The sequence below is a fragment of the Pseudophryne corroboree genome, unplaced genomic scaffold (genome assembly GCF_028390025.1).
Source record: "Pseudophryne corroboree isolate aPseCor3 unplaced genomic scaffold, aPseCor3.hap2 scaffold_1068, whole genome shotgun sequence".
NCBI classification, from domain to species: Eukaryota; Metazoa; Chordata; class Amphibia; order Anura; family Myobatrachidae; genus Pseudophryne; species Pseudophryne corroboree.
Window position 1 is genome coordinate 155,295 of NW_026967695.1, and position 25,893 is coordinate 181,187.

Sequence of the window (25,893 nt, forward strand, 5' to 3'; positions counted from 1 at the left end):
CTTTGTAGGGATGGTTTTTCACCTATTACTAAATTAAACTTGCTTCATTGGAAAGGCAGCAAGATGTATCCTCATTTCAATGTCTACTGAAATAATACAGGTTGACACCAGGAAACATTAACGCCACTGCATCCTTGCTGCTTTCTCATGTGGAAGTCTGTTTAATGTGAAAACAAGGTGATATCTAATTAGCACACAGGTAAGGAATTAAGAAAATCTTTATTTAAGGGTGAAGATGTTTCTCACAAAATTGTTGACCCAATGCATCATTGAAATTCAAGCTGGAAAGATGATTTTAATATATCACTTGTACATTTTGTATTGCTCTTCTGGTGACAATGTAGTTTGTTTTTGTCAATTACCATTTTAATAATAGGGTAAAGAAAATGAAGTTGATTTTTGAAAGAAAACAATACTGTCAATATACTATTAAAACAAATTAAAATGGTAAAAGTTATTGTACTTTAAGTAAAAATAAAAGAGACAAAATATCAATCCCAGTTTTGGATTACTTTAATTAACAAAAAAAATGCATATAGCAGAGGATAGTTTCAATCTGCCTACCTCTGGGTTATGGGCCCAGCATGCTTCCATTGCAGTACTCTGCTGCACATGTAAGTGCAAGAGATCCTGAAGCACTCACTCATCATGGGAAAGTACCAATGTGTTTCTTCGTTGGTTGATGGAAGAAACATCTTACAAAAACTCTCCAGATTATTGACTTTTTAAAGTTTTTCTAGGAAACGTTTTAGATGAATGCTTATTAGCCTTTGTCAGTATGGACTTTTGCAAAGTGTCTCTGTGGCGCAATCGGTTAGTGTGTTTGGCTATTAACCAAAATGTTGGTGGTTCAATCCCACCCAGGGACGTAATTAACCTTGTGATCAGATTTTGGTGATATTTAAGGAGACAAGTCAAAATTTCAAACCTCCTCTTATGGTGTAGGGTACATGGCCTTCTCTGATGTAATCAGAGTTAGATTTGATTCAGTGATTTTATAAAAAACAGCTAGGAAGCACAATTTAGCAGTGGGTTGCAGAGAAAAAAAATATGCTGGCAGAAAAATCCAATCGAGTGATTAAACAGCTCTTCATTTTCTGGCTTTATTTTTATGCTAACAAATTTGTTCTCTGAAAAGTGTCCACAAAGCCAAGTCTCTGATTAACACCTTTGTAAGGATGGTTTTTCACCTATTACTAAATTAAACTTGCTTCATTGGAAAGGCAGCAAGATGCATCCTCATTTCAATGTCTACTGAAATAATACAAGTTGACACCAGGAAACATTAACGCCACTGCATCCTTGCTGCTTTCTCATGTGGAAGTCTGTTTAATGTGAAAACAAGGTGATATCTAATTAGCACACAGGTAAGGAATTAAGAAAATCTTTATTTAAGGGTGAAGATGTTTCTCACAAAATTGTTGACCCAATGCAACATTGAAATTCAAGCTGGAAAGATGATTTTAATATATCACTTGTACATTTTGTATTGCTCTTCTGGTGACAATGTAGTTTGTTTTTGTCAATTACCATTTTAATAATAGGGTAAAGAAAATGAAGTGGATTTTTGAAAGAAAACAATACTGTCAATACACTATTAAAACAAATTAAAATGGTAAAAGTTATTGTACTTTAAGTAAAAATAAAAGAGACAAAATATCAATCCCAGTTTTGGATTACTTTAATTAACAAAAAAAAAATGCATATAGCAGAGGATAGTTTCAATCTGCCTACCTCTCGGTTATGAGCCCAGCATGCTTCCATTGCAGTACTCTGCTGCACATGTAAGTTCAAGAGATCCTGAAGCACTCACTCATCATGGGAAAGTACCAATGTGTTTCTTCGTTGGTTGATGGAAGAAACATCTTACAAAAACTCTCCAGATTATTGACTTTTTAAAGTTTTTCTAGGAAACGTTTTAGATGAATGCTTATTAGCCTTTGTCAGTATGGACTTTTTGCAAAGTGTCTCTGTGGCGCAATCAGTTAGTGTGTACGGCTATTAACCAAAAGGTTGGTGGTTCAATCCCACCTAGGGACCTAATTGACCTTGTTATCAGATTTTGGTGATCTTTAAGTAGACAAGTCATAATTTCAAACCCCCTGTTATGGTGTAGGGTACCTGGCCTTCTCTGATGTAATCAGAGTTAGATTTGATTCAGTGATTTTATAAAAACAGCTAGGAAGCACAATTTAGCAGTGGGTTGCAGAGAAAAAAAATATGCTGGCAGAAAAATCCAATTGAGTGATTAAACAGCTCTTCATTTTCTGGCTTTATTTTTATGCTAACAAATTTGTTCTCTGAAAAGTGTCCACAAAGCCAAGTCTCTGATTAACACCTTTGTAAGGATGGCTTTTCACCTATTACTAAATTAAACTTGCTTCATTGGAAAGGCAGCAAGATGCATCCTCATTTCAATGTCTACTGAAATAATACAGGTTGACACCAGGAAACATTAACGCCACTGCATCCTTGCTGCTTTCTCATGTGGAAGTCTGTTTAATGTGAAAACAAGGTGATATCTAATTAGCACACAGGTAAGGAATTAAGAAAATCTTTATTTAAGGGTGAAGATGTTTCTCACAAAATCGTTGCCCCAATGCATCATTGAAATTCAAGCTGGAAAGATGATTTTAATATATCACTTGTACATTTTGTATTGCTCTTCTGGTGACAATGTAGTTTGTTTTTGTCAATTACCATTTTAATAATAGGGTAAAGAAAATTAAGTGGATTTTTGAAAGAAAACAATACTGTCAATATACTATTAAAACAAATTAAAATGGTAAAAGTTATTGTACTTTAAGTAAAAATAAAAGAGCCAAAATATCAATCCCAGTTTTGGATTACTTTAATTAACAAACAAAAAAATGCATATAGCAGAGGATAGTTTCAATCTGCCTACCTCTGGGTTATGGGCCCAGCATGCTTCCATTGCTGTACTCTGCTGCACATGTAAGTGCAAGAGATCCTGAAGCACTCACTCATCATGGGAAAGTACCAATGTGTTTCTTCGTTGGTTGATAGAAGAAACATCTTACAAAAACTCTCCAGATTATTGACTTTTTTACGTTTTTCTAGGAAACATTTTAGATGAATGCTTATTAGCATTTGTCAGTAAGTACTTTTTGCAAAGTGTCTCTGTGGCGCAATCAGTTAGTGTGTATGGCTATTAACCAAAAGGTTGGTGGTTCAATCCCACCCAGGGACGTAATTGACATTGTTATCAGATTTTGGTGATCTTTAAGTAGACAAGTCAAATTTCATACCCCCTGTTATGGTGTAGGGTACCTGGCCTTCTCTGATGTAATCAGAGTTAGATTTGATTCAGTGATTTTATAAAAACATCTAGGAAGCACAATTTAGGAGTGGGTTGCATAGAAAAAGAAATATGCTGGCAAAAAAACCAAATTGCGTGATTAAACAGCTCTTCATTTTCTGGCTTTATTTTTATGCTAACAAATTTGTTCTCTGAAAAGTGTCCACAAAGCCAAGTCTCTGATTAACACCTTTGTAGGGATGGTTTTTCACCTATTACTAAATTAAACTTGCTTCATTGGAAAGGCAGCAAGATGTATCCTCATTTCAATGTCTACTGAAATAATACAGGTTGACACCAGGAAACATTAACGCCACTGCATCCTTGCTGCTTTCTCATGTGGAAGTCTGTTTAATGTGAAAACAAGGTGATATCTAATTAGCACACAGGTAAGGAATTAAGAAAATCTTTATTTAAGGGTGAAGATGTTTCTCACAAAATCGTTGCCCCAATGCATCATTGAAATTCAAGCTGGAAAGATGATTTTAATATATCACTTGTACATTTTGTATTGCTCTTCTGGTGACAATGTAGTTTGTTTTTGTCAATTACCATTTTAATAATAGGGTAAAGAAAATGAAGTGGATTTTTGAAAGAAAACAATACTGTCAATATACTATTAAAACAAATTAAAATGGTAAAAGTTATTGTACTTAAAGTAAAAATAAAAGAGACAAAATATCAATCCCAGTTTTGGATTACTTTAATTAACAAACAAAAAAATGCATATAGCAGAGGATAGTTTCAATCTGCCTACCTCTGGGTTATGGGCCCAGCATGCTTCCATTGCAGTACTCTGCTGCACATGTAAGTGCAAGAGATCCTGAAGCACTCACTCATCATGGGAAAGTACCAATGTGTTTCTTCGTTGGTTGATGGAAGAAACATCTTACAAAAACTCTCCAGATTATTGACTTTTTAAAGTTTTTCTAGGAAACGTTTTAGATGAATGCTTATTAGCCTTTGTCAGTATGGACTTTTGCAAAGTGTTTCTGTGGCGCAATCAGTTAGTATGTATGGCTATTAACCATAAGGTTGGTGGTTCAATCCCACCGAGGGACCTAATTGACCTTGTTATCAGATTTTGGTGATCTTTAAGTAGACAAGTCAAAATTTCAAACCCCCTGTTATGGTGTAGGGTACCTGGCCTTCTCTGATGTAATCAGAGTTAGATTTGATTCAGTGATTTTATAAAAACAGCTAGGAAGCACAATTTAGCAGTGGGTTGCAGAGAAAAAAAATATGCTGGCAGAAAAATCCAATTGAGTGATTAAACAGCTCTTCATTTTCTGGCTTTATTTTTATGCTAACAAATTTGTTCTCTGAAAAGTGTCCACAAAGCCAAGTCTCTGATTAACACCTTTGTAAGGATGGTTTTTCACCTATTACTAAATTAAACTTGCTTCATTGGAAAGGCAGCAAGATGCATCCTCATTTCAATGTCTACTGAAATAATACAAGTTGACACCAGGAAACATTAACGCCACTGCATCCTTGCTGCTTTCTCATGTGGAAGTCTGTTTAATATGAAAACAAGGTGATATCTAATTAGCACACAGGTAAGGAATTAAGAAAATCTTTATTTAAGGGTGAAGATGTTTCTCACAAAATCGTTGCCCCAATGCATCATTGAAATTCAAGCTGGAAATATGATTTTAATATATCACTTGTACATTTTGTATTGCTCTTCTGGTGACAATGTAGTTTGTTTTTGTCAATTACCATTTTAATAATAGGGTAAAGAAAATGAAGTGGATTTTTGAAAGAAAACAATACTGTCAATATACTATTAAAACAAATTAAAATGGTAAAAGTTATTGTACTTTAAGTAAAAATAAAAGAGACAAAATATCAATCCCAGTTTTGGATTACTTTAATTAACAAAAAAAATGCATATAGCAGAGGATAGTTTCAATCTGCCTACCTCTGGGTTATGGGCCCAGCATGCTTCCATTGCAGTACTCTGCTGCACATGTAAGTGCAAGAGATCCTGAAGCACTCACTCATCATGGGAAAGTACCAATGTGTTTCTTCGTTGGTTGATGGAAGAAACATCTTACAAAAACTCTCCAGATTATTGACTTTTTAAAGTTTTTCTAGGAAACGTTTTAGAAGAATGCTTATTAGCCTTTGTCAGTATGGAATTTTGCAAAGTGTCTCTGTGGCGCAATCAGTTAGTATGTACGGCTATTAACCATAAGGTTGGTGGTTCAATCCCATCCAGGGACCTAATTGACCTTGTTATCAGATTTTGGTGATCTTTAAGTAGACCAGTCAAATTTTCAAACCCCCTGTTATGGTGTAGGGTACCTGGCCTTCTCTGATGTAATCAGAGTTAGATTTGATTCAGTGATTTTATAAAAAACATCTAGGAAGCACAATTTAGCAGTGGGTTGCAGAGAAAAAGAAATATGCTGGCAAAAAAATCAAATTGCGTGATTAAACAGCTCTTCATTTTCTGGCTTTATTTTTATGCTAACAAATTTGTTCTCTGAAAAGTGTCCACAAAGCCAAGTCTCTGATTAACACCTTTGTAGGGATGGTTTTTCACCTATTACTAAATTAAACTTGCTTCATTGGAAAGGCAGCAAGATGTATCCTCATTTCAATGTCTACTGAAATAATACAGGTTGACACCAGGAAACATTAACGCCACTGCATCCTTGCTGCTTTCTCATGTGGAAGTCTGTTTAATGTGAAAACAAGGTGATATCTAATTAGCACACAGGTAAGGAATTAAGAAAATCTTTATTTAAGGGTGAAGATGTTTCTCACAAAATTGTTGACCCAATGCATCATTGAAATTCAAGCTGGAAAGATGATTTTAATATATCACTTGTACATTTTGTATTGCTCTTCTGGTGACAATGTAGTTTGTTTTTGTCAATTACCATTTTAATAATAGGGTAAAGAAAATGAAGTTGATTTTTGAAAGAAAACAATACTGTCAATATACTATTAAAACAAATTAAAATGGTAAAAGTTATTGTACTTTAAGTAAAAATAAAAGAGACAAAATATCAATCCCAGTTTTGGATTACTTTAACAAAAAAAATGCATATAGCAGAGGATAGTTTCAATCTGCCTACCTCTGGGTTATGGGCCCAGCATGCTTCCATTGCAGTACTCTGCTGCACATGTAAGTGCAAGAGATCCTGAAGCACTCACTCATCATGGGAAAGTACCAATGTGTTTCTTCGTTGGTTGATGGAAGAAACATCTTACAAAAACTCTCCAGATTATTGACTTTTTAAAGTTTTTCTAGGAAACGTTTTAGATGAATGCTTATTAGCCTTTGTCAGTATGGACTTTTGCAAAGTGTCTCTGTGGCGCAATCGGTTAGTGTGTTTGGCTATTAACCAAAATGTTGGTGGTTCAATCCCACCCAGGGACGTAATTAACCTTGTGATCAGATTTTGGTGATATTTAAGGAGACAAGTCAAAATTTCCAACCTCCTCTTATGGTGTAGGGTACATGGCCTTCTCTGATGTAATCAGAGTTAGATTTGATTCAGTGATTTTATAAAAAACAGCTAGGAAGCACAATTTAGCAGTGGGTTGCAGAGAAAAAAAATATGCTGGCAGAAAAATCCAATCGAGTGATTAAACAGCTCTTCATTTTCTGGCTTTATTTTTATGCTAACAAATTTGTTCTCTGAAAAGTGTCCACAAAGCCAAGTCTCTGATTAACACCTTTGTAAGGATGGTTTTTCACCTATTACTAAATTAAACTTGCTTCATTGGAAAGGCAGCAAGATGCATCCTCATTTCAATGTCTACTGAAATAATACAAGTTGACACCAGGAAACATTAACGCCACTGCATCCTTGCTGCTTTCTCATGTGGAAGTCTGTTTAATGTGAAAACAAGGTGATATCTAATTAGCACACAGGTAAGGAATTAAGAAAATCTTTATTTAAGGGTGAAGATGTTTCTCACAAAAATGTTGACCCAATGCAACATTGAAATTCAAGCTGGAAAGATGATTTTAATATATCACTTGTACATTTTGTATTGCTCTTCTGGTGACAATGTAGTTTGTTTTTGTCAATTACCATTTTAATAATAGGGTAAAGAAAATGAAGTGGATTTTTGAAAGAAAACAATACTGTCAATATACTATTAAAACAAATTAAAATGGTAAAAGTTATTGTACTTTAAGTAAAAATAAAAGAGACAAAATATCAATCCCAGTTTTGGATTACTTTAATTAACAAAAAAAATGCATATAGCAGAGGATAGTTTCAATCTGCCTACCTCTGGGTTATGGGCCCAGCATGCTTCCATTGCAGTACTCTGCTGCACATGTAAGTGCAAGAGATCCTGAAGCACTCACTCATCATGGGAAAGTACCAATGTGTTTCTTCGTTGGTTGATGGAAGAAACATCTTACAAAAACTCTCCAGATTATTGACTTTTTAAAGTTTTTCTAGGAAACGTTTTAGATGAATGCTTATTAGCCTTTGTCAGTATGGACTTTTGCAAAGTGTCTCTGTGGCGCAATCGGTTAGTGTGTTTGGCTATTAACCAAAATGTTGGTGGTTCAATCCCACCCAGGGACGTAATTAACCTTGTGATCAGATTTTGGTGATATTTAAGGAGACAAGTCAAAATTTCAAACCTCCTCTTATGGTGTAGGGTACATGGCCTTCTCTGATGTAATCAGAGTTAGATTTGATTCAGTGATTTTATAAAAAACAGCTAGGAAGCACAATTTAGCAGTGGGTTGCAGAGAAAAAAAATATGCTGGCAGAAAAATCCAATCGAGTGATTAAACAGCTCTTTATTTTCTGGCTTTATTTTTATGCTAACAAATTTGTTCTCTGAAAAGTGTCCACAAAGCCAAGTCTCTGATTAACACCTTTGTAAGGATGGTTTTTCACCTATTACTAAATTAAACTTGCTTCATTGGAAAGGCAGCAAGATGCATCCTCATTTCAATGTCTACTGAAATAATACAAGTTGACACCAGGAAACATTAACGCCACTGCATCCTTGCTGCTTTCTCATGTGGAAGTCTGTTTAATGTGAAAACAAGGTGATATCTAATTAGCACACAGGTAAGGAATTAAGAAAATCTTTATTTAAGGGTGAAGATGTTTCTCACAAAAATGTTGACCCAATGCAACATTGAAATTCAAGCTGGAAAGATGATTTTAATATATCACTTGTACATTTTGTATTGCTCTTCTGGTGACAATGTAGTTTGTTTTTGTCAATTACCATTTTAATAATAGGGTAAAGAAAATGAAGTGGATTTTTGAAAGAAAACAATACTGTCAATATACTATTAAAACAAATTAAAATGGTAAAAGTTATTGTACTTTAAGTAAAAATAAAAGAGACAAAATATCAATCCCAGTTTTGGATTACTTTAATTAACAAAAAAAAAATGCATATAGCAGAGGATAGTTTCAATCTGCCTACCTCTCGGTTATGAGCCCAGCATGCTTCCATTGCAGTACTCTGCTGCACATGTAAGTTCAAGAGATCCTGAAGCACTCACTCATCATGGGAAAGTACCAATGTGTTTCTTCGTTGGTTGATGGAAGAAACATCTTACAAAAACTCTCCAGATTATTGACTTTTTAAAGTTTTTCTAGGAAACGTTTTAGATGAATGCTTATTAGCCTTTGTCAGTATGGACTTTTTGCAAAGTGTCTCTGTGGCGCAATCAGTTAGTGTGTACGGCTATTAACCAAAAGGTTGGTGGTTCAATCCCACCCAGGGACCTAATTGACCTTGTTATCAGATTTTGGTGATCTTTAAGTAGACAAGTCAAAATTTCAAACCCCCTGTTATGGTGTAGGGTACCTGGCCTTCTCTGATGTAATCAGAGTTAGATTTGATTCAGTGATTTTATAAAAACAGCTAGGAAGCACAATTTAGCAGTGGGTTGCAGAGAAAAAAAATATGCTGGCAGAAAAATCCAATTGAGTGATTAAACAGCTCTTTATTTTCTGGCTTTATTTTTATGCTAACAAATTTGTTCTCTGAAAAGTGTCCACAAAGCCAAGTCTCTGATTAACACCTTTGTAAGGATGGTTTTTCACCTATTACTAAATTAAACTTGCTTCATTGGAAAGGCAGCAAGATGCATCCTCATTTCAATGTCTACTGAAATAATACAGGTTGACACCAGGAAACATTAACGCCACTGCATCCTTGCTGCTTTCTCATGTGGAAGTCTGTTTAATGTGAAAACAAGGTGATATCTAATTAGCACACAGGTAAGGAATTAAGAAAATCTTTATTTAAGGGTGAAGATGTTTCTCACAAAATCGTTGCCCCAATGCATCATTGAAATTCAAGCTGGAAAGATGATTTTAATATATCACTTGTACATTTTGTATTGCTCTTCTGGTGACAATGTAGTTTGTTTTTGTCAATTACCATTTTAATAATAGGGTAAAGAAAATTAAGTGGATTTTTGAAAGAAAACAATACTGTCAATATACTATTAAAACAAATTAAAATGGTAAAAGTTATTGTACTTTAAGTAAAAATAAAAGAGCCAAAATATCAATCCCAGTTTTGGATTACTTTAATTAACAAACAAAAAAATGCATATAGCAGAGGATAGTTTCAATCTGCCTACCTCTGGGTAATGGGCCCAGCATGCTTCCATTGCTGTACTCTGCTGCACATGTAAGTGCAAGAGATCCTGAAGCACTCACTCATCATGGGAAAGTACCAATGTGTTTCTTCGTTGGTTGATAGAAGAAACATCTTACAAAAACTCTCCAGATTATTGACTTTTTAAAGTTTTTCTAGGAAACGTTTTAGATGAATGCTTATTAGCATTTGTCAGTATGTAGTTTTGCAAAGTGTCTCTGTGGCGCAATCAGTTAGTGTGTACGGCTATTAACCAAAAGGTTGGTGGTTCAATCCCACCCAGGGACGTAATTGACCTTGTTATCAGATTTTGGTGATCTTTAAGTAGACAAGTCAAATTTCATACCCCCTGTTATGGTGTAGGGTACCTGGCCTTCTCTGATGTAATCAGAGTTAGATTTGATTCAGTGATTTTATAAAAACATCTAGGAAGCACAATTTAGCAGTGGGTTGCAGAGAAAAAGAAATATGCTGGCAAAAAAATCAAATTGCGTGATTAAACAGCTCTTCATTTTCTGGCTTTATTTTTATGCTAACAAATTTGTTCTCTGAAAAGTGTCCACAAAGCCAAGTCTCTGATTAACACCTTTGTAGGGATGGTTTTTCACCTATTACTAAATTAAACTTGCTTCATTGGAAAGGCAGCAAGATGTATCCTCATTTCAATGTCTACTGAAATAATACAGGTTGACACCAGGAAACATTAACGCCACTGCATCCTTGCTGCTTTCTCATGTGGAAGTCTGTTTAATGTGAAAACAAGGTGATATCTAATTAGCACACAGGTAAGGAATTAAGAAAATCTTTATTTAAGGGTGAAGATGTTTCTCACAAAATTGTTGACCCAATGCATCGTTGAAATTCAAGCTGGAAAGATGATTTTAATATATCACTTGTACATTTTGTATTGCTCTTCTGGTGACAATGTAGTTTGTTTTTGTCAATTACCATTTTAATAATAGGGTAAAGAAAATGAAGTGGATTTTTGAAAGAAAACAATACTGTCAATATACTATTAAAACAAATTAAAATGGTAAAAGTTATTGTACTTTAAGTAAAAATAAAAGAGACAAAATATCAATCCCAGTTTTGGATTACTTTAATTAACAAAAAAAAAATGCATATAGCAGAGGATAGTTTCAATCTGCCTACCTCTGGGTTATGGGCCCAGCATGCTTCCATTGCAGTACTCTGCTGCACATGTAAGTTCAAGAGATCCTGAAGCACTCACTCATCATGGGAAAGTACCAATGTGTTTCTTCGTTGGTTGATGGAAGAAACATCTTACAAAAACTCTCCAGATTATTGACTTTTTAAAGTTTTTCTAGGAAACGTTTTAGATGAATGCTTATTAGCCTTTGTCAGTATGGACTTTCGCAAAGTGTCTCTGTGGCGCAATCAGTTAGTATGTACGGCTATTAACCATAAGGTTGGTGGTTCAATCCCATCCAGGGACCTAATTGACCTTGTTATCAGATTTTGGTGATCTTTAAGTAGACAAGTCAAAATTTCAAACCCCCTGTTATGGTGTAGGGTACCTGGCCTTCTCTGATGTAATCAGAGTTAGATTTGATTCAGTGATTTTATAAAAACAGCTAGGAAGCACAATTTAGCAGTGGGTTGCAGAGAAAAAAAATATGCTGGCAGAAAAATCCAATTGAGTGATTAAACAGCTCTTCATTTTCTGGCTTTATTTTTATGCTAACAAATTTGTTCTCTGAAAAGTGTCCACAAAGCCAAGTCTCTGATTAACACCTTTGTAAGGATGGTTTTTCACCTATTACTAAATTAAACTTGCTTCATTGGAAAGGCAGCAAGATGCATCCTCATTTCAATGTCTACTAAAATAATACAAGTTGACACCAGGAAACATTAACGAAACTGCATCCTTGCTGCTTTCTCATGTGGAAGTCTGTTTTATATGAAAACAAGGTGATATCTAATTAGCACACAGGTAAGGAATTAAGAAAATCTTTATTTAAGGGTGAAGATGTTTCTCACAAAATCGTTGCCACAATGCATCATTGAAATTCAAGCTGGAAATATGATTTTAATATATCACTTGTACATTTTGTATTGCTCTTCTGGTGACAATGTAGTTTGTTTTTGTCAATTACCATTTTAATAATAGGGTAAAGAAAATTAAGTGGATTTTTGAAAGAAAACAATACTGTCAATATACTATTAAAACAAATTAAAATGGTAAAAGTTATTGTACTTTAAGTAAAAATAAAAGAGCCAAAATATCAATCCCAGTTTTGGATTACTTTAATTAACAAACAAAAAAATGCATATAGCAGAGGATAGTTTCAACCTGCCTACCTCTGGGTTATGGGCCCAGCATGCTTCCATTGCTGTACTCTGCTGCACATGTAAGTGCAAGAGATCCTGAAGCACTCACTCATCATGGGAAAGTACCAATGTGTTTCTTCGTTGGTTGATAGAAGAAACATCTTACAAAAACTCTCCAGATTATTGACTTTTTTAAGTTTTTCTAGGAAACGTTTTAGATGAATGCTTATTAGCATTTGTCAGTATGTACTTTTGCAAAGTGTCTCTGTGGCGCAATCAGTTAGTATGTACGGCTATTAACCAAAAGGTTGGTGGTTCAATCCCACCCAGGGACGTAATTGACCTTGTTATCAGATTTTGGTGATCTTTAAGTAGACAAGTCAAATTTCATACCCCCTGTTATGGTGTAGGGTACCTGGCCTTCTCTGATGTAATCAGAGTTAGATTTGATTCAGTGATTTTATAAAAACATCTAGGAAGCACAATTTAGCAGTGGGTTGCAGAGAAAAAGAAATATGCTGGCAAAAAAATCAAATTGCGTGATTAAACAGCTCTTCATTTTCTGGCTTTATTTTTATGCTAACAAATTTGTTCTCTGAAAAGTGTCCACAAAGCCAAGTCTCTGATTAACACCTTTGTAGGGATGGTTTTTCACCTATTACTAAATTAAACTTGCTTCATTGGAAAGGCAGCAAGATGTATCCTCATTTCAATGTCTACTGAAATAATACAGGTTGACACCAGGAAACATTAACGCCACTGCATCCTTGCTGCTTTCTCATGTGGAAGTCTGTTTAATGTGAAAACAAGGTGATATCTAATTAGCACACAGGTAAGGAATTAAGAAAATCTTTATTTAAGGGTGAAGATGTTTCTCACAAAATTGTTGACCCAATGCAACATTGAAATTCAAGCTGGAAAGATGATTTTAATATATCACTTGTACATTTTGTATTGCTCTTCTGGTGACAATGTAGTTTGTTTTTGTCAATTACCATTTTAATAATAGGGTAAAGAAAATGAAGTGGATTTTTGAAAGAAAACAATACTGTCAATATACTATTAAAACAAATTAAAATGGTAAAAGTTATTGTACTTTAAGTAAAAATAAAAGAGACAAAATATCAATCCCAGTTTTGGATTACTTTAATTAACAAAAAAAAAATGCATATAGCAGAGGATAGTTTCAATCTGCCTACCTCTCGGTTATGAGCCCAGCATGCTTCCATTGCAGTACTCTGCTGCACATGTAAGTTCAAGAGATCCTGAAGCACTCACTCATCATGGGAAAGTACCAATGTGTTTCTTCGTTGGTTGATGGAAGAAACATCTTACAAAAACTCTCCAGATTATTGACTTTTTAAAGTTTTTCTAGGAAACGTTTTAGATGAATGCTTATTAGCCTTTGTCAGTATAGACTTTTTGCAAAGTGTCTCTGTGGCGCAATCAGTTAGTGTGTTTGGCTATTAACCAAAAGGTTGGTGGTTCAATCCCACCCAGGGACCTAATTGACCTTGTTATCAGATTTTGGTGATCTTTAAGTAGACAAGTCAAAATTTCAAACCCCCTGTTATGGTGTAGGGTACCTGGCCTTCTCTGATGTAATCAGAGTTAGATTTGATTCAGTGATTTTATAAAAACAGCTAGGAAGCACAATTTAGCAGTGGGTTGCAGAGAAAAAAAATATGCTGGCAGAAAAATCCAATTGAGTGATTAAACAGCTCTTTATTTTCTGGCTTTATCTTTATGCTAACAAATTTGTTCTCTGAAAAGTGTCCACAAAGCCAAGTCTCTGATTAACACCTTTGTAAGGATGGTTTTTCACCTATTACTAAATTAAACTTGCTTCATTGGAAAGGCAGCAAGATGCATCCTCATTTCAATGTCTACTGAAATAATACAGGTTGACACCAGGTAACATTAGCGCCACTGCATCCTTGCTGCTTTCTCATGTGGAAGTCTGTTTAATGTGAAAACAAGGTGATATCTAATTAGCACACAGGTAAGGAATTAAGAAAATCTTTATTTAAGGGTGAAGATGTTTCTCACAAAATCGTTGCCCCAATGCATCATTGAAATTCAAGCTGGAAAGATGATTTTAATATATCACTTGTACATTTTGTATTGCTCTTCTGGTGACAATGTAGTTTGTTTTTGTCAATTACCATTTTAATAATAGGGTAAAGAAAATTAAGTGGATTTTTGAAAGAAAACAATACTGTCAATATACTATTAAAACAAATTAAAATGGTAAAAGTTATTGTACTTTAAGTAAAAATAAAAGAGCCAAAATATCAATCCCAGTTTTGGATTACTTTAATTAACAAACAAAAAAATGCATATAGCAGAGGATAGTTTCAATCTGCCTACCTCTGGGTTATGGGCCCAGCATGCTTCCATTGCTGTACTCTGCTGCACATGTAAGTGCAAGAGATCCTGAAGCACTCACTCATCATGGGAAAGTACCAATGTGTTTCTTCGTTGGTTGATAGAAGAAACATCTTACAAAAACTCTCCAGATTATTGACTTTTTAAAGTTTTTCTAGGAAACGTTTTAGATGAATGCTTATTAGCATTTGTCAGTATGTAGTTTTGCAAAGTGTCTCTGTGGCGCAATCAGTTAGTGTGTACGGCTATTAACCAAAAGGTTGGTGGTTCAATCCCACCCAGGGACGTAATTGACCTTGTTATCAGATTTTGGTGATCTTTAAGTAGACAAGTCAAATTTCATACCCCCTGTTATGGTGTAGGGTACCTGGCCTTCTCTGATGTAATCAGAGTTAGATTTGATTCAGTGATTTTATAAAAACATCTAGGAAGCACAATTTAGCAGTGGGTTGCAGAGAAAAAGAAATATGCTGGCAAAAAAATCAAATTGCGTGATTAAACAGCTCTTCATTTTCTGGCTTTATTTTTATGCTAACAAATTTGTTCTCTGAAAAGTGTCCACAAAGCCAAGTCTCTGATTAACACCTTTGTAGGGATGGTTTTTCACCTATTACTAAATTAAACTTGCTTCATTGGAAAGGCAGCAAGATGTATCCTCATTTCAATGTCTACTGAAATAATACAGGTTGACACCAGGAAACATTAACGCCACTGCATCCTTGCTGCTTTCTCATGTGGAAGTCTGTTTAATGTGAAAACAAGGTGATATCTAATTAGCACACAGGTAAGGAATTAAGAAAATCTTTATTTAAGGGTGAAGATGTTTCTCACAAAATTGTTGACCCAATGCATCATTGAAATTCAAGCTGGAAAGATGATTTTAATATATCACTTGTACATTTTGTATTGCTCTTCTGGTGACAATGTAGTTTGTTTTTGTCAATTACCATTTTAATAATAGGGTAAAGAAAATGAAGTGGATTTTTGAAAGAAAACAATACTGTCAATATACTATTAAAACAAATTAAAATGGTAAAAGTTATTGTACTTTAAGTAAAAATAAAAGAGCCAAAATATCAATCCCAGTTTTGGATTACTTTAATTAACAAAAAAAAATGCATATAGCAGAGGATAGTTTCAATCTGCCTACCTCTGGGTTATGGGCCCAGCATGCTTCCATTGCAGTACTCTGCTGCACATGTAAGTTCAAGAGATCCTGAAGCACTCACTCATCATGGGAAAGTACCAATGTGTTTCTTCGTTGGTTGATGGAAGAAACATCTTACAAAAACTCTCCAGATTATTGACTTTTTAAAGTTTTTCTAGGAAACGTTTTAGATGAATGCTTATTAGCCTTTGTCAGTATGGACTTTTGCAAAGTGTCTCTGTGGCGCAATCAGTTAGTATGTGCGGCTATTAACCAAAAGGTTGGTGGTTCAATCCCACCCAGGGACCTAATTGACCTTGTTATCAGATTTTGGTGATCTTTAAGTAGACAAGTCAAAATTTCAAACCCCCTGTTATGGTGTAGGGTACCTGGCCTTCTCTGATGTAATCAGAGTTAGATTTGATTCAGTGATTTTATAAAAACAGCTAGCTGAATTTTCCAATGCGTAGCTCTTTGCAAAAGAGAGATATTGGCAAGGAAAAGCTGTCTTGTACCTTTGCATTTTTCTCCCAAACGAAGGACACTAGAAAGAAAATTTTAGAGCCTCCTGTTAGGCCATCATCTACACGACATAGTCCTGAATTTTCCAATGCGCAGCTCTTTGCAAAAGAGAGATATTGGCAAGGAAAAGCTGTCTTGTACCTTTGCATTTTTCTCCCAAACGAAGGACACTAGAAAGAAAATTTTAAAGCCTCCTGTTAGGCCATCATCTACACGACATAGTCCTGAATTTTCCAATGCGCAGCTCTTTGCAAAAAAGAGAGATATTGGCAAGGAAAAGCTGTATTGTACCTTTGCATTTTTCTCCCAAACGAAGGTCACTAGAAAGAAAATTTTAAAGCCTCCTGTTAGGCCATCATCTACACGACATAGCCCTGAATTTTCCAATGCGCAGCTCTTTGCAAAAGAGAGATATTGGCAAGGAAAAGCTGTCTTGTACCCTTGCATTTTTCTCCCAAACGAAGGACACTAGAAAGAAAATTTTAAAGCCTCCTGTTAGGCCATCATCTACACGACATAGCCCTGAATTTTCCAATGCGTAGCTCTTTGCAAAAGAGAGATATTGGCAAGGAAAAGCTGTCTTGTACCTTTGCATTTTTCTCCCAAACGAAGGACACTAGAAAGATAATTTTAAAGCCTCCTGTTAGGCCATCATCTACACGACATAGCCCTGAATTTTCCAATGCGCAGCTCTTTGCAAAAGAGAGATACTGGCAAGGAAAAGCTGTCTTGTACCTTTGCATTTTTCTCCCAAACTAAGGACACTAGAAAGAAAATTTTAAAGCCTCCTGTTAGGCCATCATCTACACGACATAGCCCTGAATTTTCCAATGCGCAGCTCTTTGCAAAAGAGAGATATTGGCAAGGAAAAGCTGTCTTGTACCTTTGCATGTTTCTCCCAAACGAAGGTCACTAAAAAGAAAATTTTAAAGCCTCCTGTTAGGCCATCATCTACACGACATAGCCCTGAATTTTCCAAAGCGTAGCTCTTTGCAAAAGAGAGATATTGGCAAGGAAAAGCTGTCTTGTACCTTTGCATTTTTCTTCCAAACGAAGGACACTAGAAAGATAATTTTAAAGCCTCCTGTTAGGCCATCATCTACACGACATAGCCCTGAATTTTCCAATGCGTAGCTCTTTGCAAAAGAGAGATATTGGCAAGGAAAAGCTGTCTTGTACCTTTGCATTTTTCTTCCAAACGAAGGACACTAGAAAGATAATTTTAAAGCCTCCTGTTAGGCCATCATCTACACGACATAGCCCTTAATTTTCCAATGTGTAGCTCTTTGCAAAAGAGAGATATTGGCAAGGAAAAACTGTCTTGTACCTTTGCATTTTTCTCCCAAACGAAAGACACTAGAAAGAAAATTGTAAAGCCTCCTGTTAGGCCATCATCTACACGACATAGCCCTGAATTTTCCAATGCGCAGCTCTTTGCAAAAGAGAGATATTGGCAAGGAAAAGCTGTCTTGTACCTTTGCATTTTTCTCCCAAACGAAGGACACTAGAAAGAAAATTTTAAAGCATCCTGTTAGGTCATCATCTACACGACATAGTCCTGAATTTTCCAATGCGCAGCTCTTTGCAAAAGAGAGATATTGGCAAGGAAAAGCTGTCTTGTACCTTTGCATTTTTCTCCCAAACGAAGGTCACTAGAAAGAAAATTTTAAAGCCTCCTGTTAGGCCATCATCTACACGACATAGCCCTGAATGTTCCAATGCGTAGCTCTTTGCAAAAGAGAGATATTGGCAAGGAAAAGCTGTCTTGTACCTTTGCATTTTTCTCCCAAACGAAGGACACTAGAAAGAAAATTTTAAAGCCACCTGTTAGGCCATCATCTACACGACATAGACCTGAATTTTCCAATGCGTAGCTCTTTGCAAAAGAGAGATATTGGCAAGGAAAAGCTGTCTTGTACCTTTGCATTTTTCTCCCAAACGAAGGACACTAGAATGAAAATTTTAAAGCCTCCTGTTAGTTCTTCATCTACACGGTATAGCCCTGAATTTTCCAATGCGTAGCTCTTTGCAAAAGAGAGATATTGGCAAGGAAAAGCTGTCTTGTACCTTTGCATTTTTCTCCCAAACGAAGGACACTAGAATGAAAATTTTAAAACCTCCTGTTAGTGCTTCATCTACACGGTATAGCCCTGAATTTTCCAATGCGTAGCTCTAAAAATCCAATTGAGTGATTAAACAGCTCTTCATTTCTGGCTTTATTTTTATGCTAACAAATTTGTTCTCTGAAAAGTGTCCACAAAGCCAAGTCTCTGATTAACACCTTTGTAGGGATGGTTTTTCACCTATTACTAAATTAAACTTGCTTCATTGGAAAGGCAGCAAGATGCATCCTCATTTCAATGTCTACTGAAATAATGCAAGTTGACACCAGGAAACATTAATGCCACTGCATCCTTGCTGCTTTCTCATGTGGAAGTCTGTTTAATGTGAAAACAAGGTGATATCTAATTAGCACACAGGTAAGGAATTAAGAAAATCTTTATTTAAGGGTGAAGATGTTTCTCACAAAATCGTTGCCCCAATGCATCATTGAAATTCAAGCTGGAAATATGATTTTAATATATCACTTGTACATTTTGTATTGCTCTTCTGGTGACAATGTAGTTTGTTTTTGTCAATTACCATTTTAATAATAGGGTAAAGAAAATAATTGAGGTGCAATTTAGTAATAGGTGAAAAACCATCCTTAAAAAGGTGTTAATCAGAGACTTGGCTTTGTGGACACTTTTCAGAGAACAAATTTGTTAGCATAAAAATAAAGCCAGAAAATGAAGAGCTGTTTAATCACTCAATTGGATTTTTCTGCCAGCATATTTTTTTTCTCTGCAACCCACTGCTAAATTGTGCTTCCTAGCTGTTTTTATAAAATCACTGAATCAAATCTAACTCTGATTACATCAGAGAAGGCCAGGTACCCTACACCATAACAGGGGGTTTGAAATTTTGACTTGTCTACTTAAAGATCACCAAAATCTGATAACAAGGTCAATTACGTCCCTGGGTGGGATTAAACCACCAACCTTTTGGTTAATAGCCGTACATACTAACTGATTGCGCCACAGAGACACTTTGCAAAAGTACATACTGACAAATGCTAATAAGCATTCATCTAAAACGTTTCCTAGAAAAACTTAAAAAAGTCAATAATCTGGAGAGTTTTTGTAAGATGTTTCTTCCATCAACCAACGAAGAAACACATTGGTACATTCCCATGATGAGTGAGTGCTTCAGGATCTCTTGCACTTACATGTGCAGCAGAGCACTGCAATGGAAGCATGCTGGGCCCATAACCCAGAGGTAGGCAGATTGAAACTATCCTCTGCTATATGCATTTTTTTTTGTTAATTAAAGTAATCCAAAACTGGGATTGATATTTTGTCTCTTTTATTTTTACTTAAAGTACAATAACTTTTACCATTTTAATTTGTTTGAATAGTATATTGACAGTATTGTTTTCTTTCAAAAATCCACTTCATTTTCTTTACCCTATTATTAAAATGGTAATTGACAAAAACAAACTACATTGTCACCAGAAGAGCAATACAAAATGTACAAGTGATATATTAAAATCATCTTTCCAGCTTGAATTTCAATGATGCATTGGGGCAACAATTTTGTGAGAAACATCTTCACCCTTAAATAAAGATTTTCGTAATTCCTTACCTGTGTGCTAATTAGATATCACCTTGTTTTCACATTAAACAGACTTCCACATGAGAAAGCAGCAAGGATGCAGTGGCGTTAATGTTTCCTGGTGTCAACCTGTATTATTTCAGTAGACATTGAAATGAGGATGCATCTTGCTGCCTTTCCAATGAAGCAAGTTTACTTTAGTAATAGGTGAAAAACCATCCCTACAAAGGTGTTAATCAGAGACTTGGCTTTGTGGACACTTTTCAGAGAACAAATTTGTTAGCATAAAAATAAAGCCAGAAAATGAAGAGCTGTTTAATCACGCAATTTGATTTTTTTGCCAGCATATTTCTTTTTCTCTGCAACCCACTGCTAAATTGTGCTTCCTAGCTGTTTTTATAAAATCACTGAATCAAATCTAACTCTGATTACATCAGAGAAGGCCAGGTACCCTACACCATAACAGGGGGTATGAAATTTGACTTGTCTACTTAAAGATCACCAAAATCTGAATACAAGGTCAATTACGTCCCTGGGTGGGATTGAACCACCAACCTTTTGGTTAATAGCCGTACACACTAACTGATTGCGCCACAGAGACACTTTCCAAAAGCACATACTGACAAATGCTAATAAGCATTCATCTAAAACGTTTCCTAGAAAAACTTAAAAAAGTCAATAATCTGGAGAGTTTTTGTAAGATGTTTCTTCTATCAACCAACGAAGAAACACATTGGTACTTTCCCATGATGAGTGAGTGCTTCAGGATCTCTTGCACTTATATGTGCAGCAGAGTACAGCAATGGAAGCATGCTGGGCCCATAACCCAGAGGTAGGCAGATTGAAACTATCCTCTGCTATATGCATTTTTTTGTTTGTTAATTAAAGTAATCCAAAACTGGGATTGATATTTTGGCTCTTTTATTTTTACTTAAAGTACAATAACTTTTACCATTTTAATTTGTTTTAATAGTATATTGACAGTATTGTTTTCTTTCAAAAATCCACTTAATTTTCTTTACCCTATTATTAAAATGGTAATTGACAAAAACAAACTACATTGTCACCAGAAGAGCAATACAAAATGTACAAGTGATATATTAAAATCATATTTCCAGCTTGAATTTCAATGATGCATTGGGGCAACGATTTTGTGAGAAACATCTTCACCCTTAAATAAAGATTTTCTTAATTCCTTACCTGTGTGCTAATTAGATATCACCTTGTTTTCACATTAAACAGACTTCCACATGAGAAAGCAGCAAGGATGCAGTGGCGTTAATGTTTCCTGGTGTCAACCTGTATTATTTCAGTAGACATTGAAATGAGGATGCATCTTGCTGCCTTTCCAATGAAGCAAGTTTAATTTAGTAATAGGTGAAAAACCATCCCTACAAAGGTGTTAATCAGAGACTTGGCTTTGTGGACACTTTTCAGAGAACAAATTTGTTAGCATAAAAATAAAGCCAGAAAATGAAGAGCTGTTTAATCACGCAATTTGATTTTTTTGCCAGCATATTTCTTTTTCTCTGCAACCCACTGCTAAATTGTGCTTCCTAGCTGTTTTTATAAAATCACTGAATCAAATCTAACTCTGATTACATCAGAGAAGGCCAGGTACCCTACACCATAACAGGGGTATGAAATTTGACTTGTCTACTTAAAGATCACCAAAATCTGAATACAAGGTCAATTACGTCCCTGGGTGGGATTGAACCACCAACCTTTTGGTTAATAGCCGTACACACTAACTGATTGCGCCACAGAGACACTTTCCAAAAGTACATACTGACAAATACTAATAAGCATTCATCTAAAACGTTTCCTAGAAAAACTTAAAAAAGTCAATAATCTGGAGAGTTTTTGTAAGATGTTTCTTCTATCAACCAACGAAGAAACACATTGGTACTTTCCAATGATGAGTGAGTGCTTCAGGATCTCTTGCACTTATATGTGCAGCAGAGTACAGCAATGGAAGCATGCTGGGCCCATAACCCAGAGGTAGGCAGATTGAAACTATCCTCTGCTATATGCATTTTTTTGTTTGTTAATTAAAGTAATCCAAAACTGGGATTGATATTTTGGCTCTTTTATTTTTACTTAAAGTACAATAACTTTTACCATTTTAATTTGTTTTAATAGTATATTGACAGTATTGTTTTCTTTCAAAAATCCACTTAATTTTCTTTACCCTATTATTAAAATGGTAATTGACAAAAACAAACTACATTGTCACCAGAAGAGCAATACAAAATGTACAAGTGATATATTAAAATCATCTTTCCAGCTTGAATTTCAATGATGCATTGGGGCAACGATTTTGTGAGAAACATCTTCACCCTTAAATAAAGATTTTCTTAATTCCTTACCTGTGTGCTAATTAGATATCACCTTGTTTTCACATTAAACAGACTTCCACATGAGAAAGCAGCAAGGATGCAGTGGCGTTAATGTTTCCTGGTGTCAACCTGTATTATTTCAGTAGACATTGAAATGAGGATGCATCTTGCTGCCTTTCCAATGAAGCAAGTTTAATTTAGTAATAGGTGAAAAACCATCCTTACAAAGGTGTTAATCAGAGACTTGGCTTTGTGGACACTTTTCAGAGAACAAATTTGTTAGCATAAAAATAAAGCCAGAAAATAAAGAGCTGTTTAATCACTCAATTGGATTTTTCTGCCAGCATATTTTTTTTCTCTGCAACCCACTGCTAAATTGTGCTTCCTAGCTGTTTTTATAAAATCACTGAATCAAATCTAACTCTGATTACATCAGAGAAGGCCAGGTACCCTACACCATAACAGGGGGTTTGAAATTTTGACTTGTCTACTTAAAGATCACCAAAATCTGATAACAAGGTCAATTAGGTCTCTGGGTGGGATTGAACCACCAACCTTTTGGTTAGTAGCCGTACATACTAACTGATTGCGCCACAGAGACACTTTCTGAAAGTACATACTGACAAATGCTAATAAGCATTCATCTAAAACGTTTCCTAGAAAAACTTAAAAAAGTCAATAATCTAGAGAGTTTTTGTAAGATGTTTCTTCTATCAACCAACGAAGAAACACATTGGTACTTTCCCATGATGAGTGAGTGCTTCAGGATCTCTTGCACTTATATGTGCAGCAGAGTACAGCAAAGGAAGCATGCTGGGCCCATAACCCAGAGGTAGGCAGATTGAAACTATCCTCTGCTATATGCATTTTTTTGTTTGTTAATTAAAGTAATCCAAAACTGGGATTGATATTTTGGCTCTTTTATTTTTACTTAAAGTACAATAACTTTTACCATTTTAATTTGTTTTAATAGTATATTGACAGTATTGTTTTCTTTCAAAAATCCACTTAATTTTCTTTACCCTATTATTAAAATGGTAATTGACAAAAACAAACTACATTGTCACCAGAAGAGCAATACAAAATGTACAAGTGATATATTAAAATCATATTTCCAGCTTGAATTTCAATGATGCATTGGGGCAACGATTTTGTGAGAAACATCTTCACCCTTAAATAAAGATTTTCTTAATTCCTTACCTGTGTGCTAATTAGATATCACCTTGTTTTCATATTAAACAGACTTCCACATGAGAAAGCAGCAAGGATGCAGTGGCGTTAATGTTTCCTGGTGTCAACTTGTATTATTTCAGTAGACATTGAAATGAGGATGCATCTTGCTGCCTTTCCAATGAAGCAAGTTTAATTTAGTAATAGGTGAAAAACCATCCTTACAAAGGTGTTAATCAGAGACTTGGCTTTGTGGACACTTTTCAGAGAACAAATTTGTTAGCATAAAAATAAAGCCAGAAAATGAAGAGCTGTTTAATCACTCAATTGGATTTTTCTGCCAGCATATTTTTTTTCTCTGCAACCCACTGCTAAATTGTGCTTCCTAGCTGTTTTTTATAAAATCACTGAATCAAATCTAACTCTGATTACATCAGAGAAGGCCAGGTACCCTACACCATAAGAGGGGGCTTGAAATTTTGACTTGTCTACTTAAATATCACCAAAATCTGATCACAAGGTCAATTACGTCCCTGGGTAGGATTTAACCACCAACCTTTTGGTTAATAGCCGTACACACTAACCAATTGCGCCACAGAGACACTTTGCAAAAAGTACATACTGACAAAGGCTAATAAGCATTCATCTAGAACGTTTCCTAGAAAAACTTTAAAAAGTCAATAATCTGGAGAGTTTTTGTAAGATGTTTCTTCCATCAACCAACGAAGAAACACATTGGTACTTTCCCATGATGAGTGAGTGCTTCAGGATCTCTTGCACTTACATGTGCAGCAGAGTACAGCAACGGAAGCATGCTGGGCCCATAACCCAGAGGTAGGCAGATTGAAACTATCCTCTGCTATATGCAATTTTTTTTGTTAATTAAAGTAATTCAAAACTGGGATTGATATTTTGGCTCTTTTATTTTTACTTAAAGTACAATAACTTTTACCATTTTTGCAACTCAGATTGCCCAGTGCTCCCCTTCGCTAACAGTCCACAAAGTTTCCCCATCTCACGATCTGCCTCCTCACCCCCACTTTCATCTCTACAGCACACGCGCATATCATACAAGATCCCATCATGCGTACGTAGGTCTGAAATGCAAGAGGGAGGTTGGGGGGAGATTGGCATGCGCCAGCAACACCACACAGCTCACTGTGACCACAGTGGAGAGGCGCTGCAACAGGACAATACACCAACCTCGGAGCAAGGAACTGCGTCGGTCAGGAGGAGAACTATTTCAATAGCATAAAAAGGTTAATGCGTCCCACCCTATGGACACCAGACTCATCTAGTCACTGTTGCCAGAGTCTCATACAATGACTCTGAACCTCTAAGCACACTATTTGACTGTCCACACCCTGCTGTGCCTATTACCCATCTCCTCCACCACCCTCAACACTGACCCACACATCATTCACCCACAAAGATACAATAAAGGTAGTTTGGATAAATTAGCTAAATGAAATGGATTTAACCAATTTATCTAAATGACCATTTTTGGATGTTTTCCAGTGTTTGTGAGCAAATGGTCAATTGTCATTTGCTGCCACATATTAGCATAATTTTGTTTCAACTAGAAAAAAAAATTGGACAGATAATCTAAGTGTGGATCCAGTTTAAAGGTCCGTATTCACGGCCCGATTTTGGGGAGAAATGTGTGCTGAGCGAACTGCTCAGCACACATCTCTCCCCCCGCTCAGCACAGCGTGATGTGTGCTGAGCGTACGGGGGTGGGGGGGGCGCTCAATATTTCCTATGTCCTATGTCAGGGTAATCTCCTGTTTGCGGTCAGCACACTCTTTGAGGGTAGCCGTATCCTGGGACGGGAGGGCTACCTTCTTGGATAAGCGTGTTAATGCTTTGTCCACCCTAGGGGAGGATTCCCATCGTAACCTATCCGTTGATGGGAAAGGATACGCCATAAGAATCCTTTTGGAAATCTGCAGTCTTTTATCTGGAGATTCCCAAGCTTTTTCACATAACTCGTTCAGCTCGTGTGAGGGGGGAAAGGTTACCTCAGGCTTCTTTCCCTTGTACATATGTACCCTCTTGTCAGCGACAGGGGGTTCCTCTGTGATGTGCAAAACATCTTTTATTGCCATAATCAAAAATCGAATGGATTTTGCCAATTTTGGCTGTAACTTTGCATCATCGTAATCGACACTGGAGTCAGAATCCGTGTCGGTATCTGTGTCAACAATCTGGGATAGTGGGCGCTTATGAGACCCTGACAGTCCCTGCAACATAGGATCAGGCATGGGTTGAAACCCTGACTGTCCCAAAGCTTCTGCCTTGTCTAATCTTTTGTGCAATGAGTTTACACTAGCATTTAAAACATTCCACATATCCATCCAATCAGCTGTCGGCGGAGACACCACATTCATTTGCTCCCGCTCCTCTCTAATATAGCCTTCTTCCTCAGACATGTCGACACACGTGTA

General features: G+C 35.9%; 3 non-coding genes across 3 annotated transcripts; all 3 read left to right on the plus strand.

Moving 5' to 3' along the window:
* The first annotated feature begins 795 nt into the window (after positions 1–795).
* On the plus strand, positions 796–869 carry TRNAN-AUU (transfer RNA asparagine (anticodon AUU)). Its single transcript has one exon. It is a non-coding gene; the product is annotated as a tRNA-Asn (tRNA).
* A 5,770-nt stretch (positions 870–6,639) lies between these two features.
* On the plus strand, positions 6,640–6,713 carry TRNAN-AUU (transfer RNA asparagine (anticodon AUU)). The gene has a single exon. It is a non-coding gene; the product is annotated as a tRNA-Asn (tRNA).
* Positions 6,714–7,807: 1,094 nt separating this feature from the next.
* On the plus strand, positions 7,808–7,881 carry TRNAN-AUU (transfer RNA asparagine (anticodon AUU)). The gene has a single exon. It is a non-coding gene; the product is annotated as a tRNA-Asn (tRNA).
* The last annotated feature ends 18,012 nt before the right edge of the window (positions 7,882–25,893 follow it).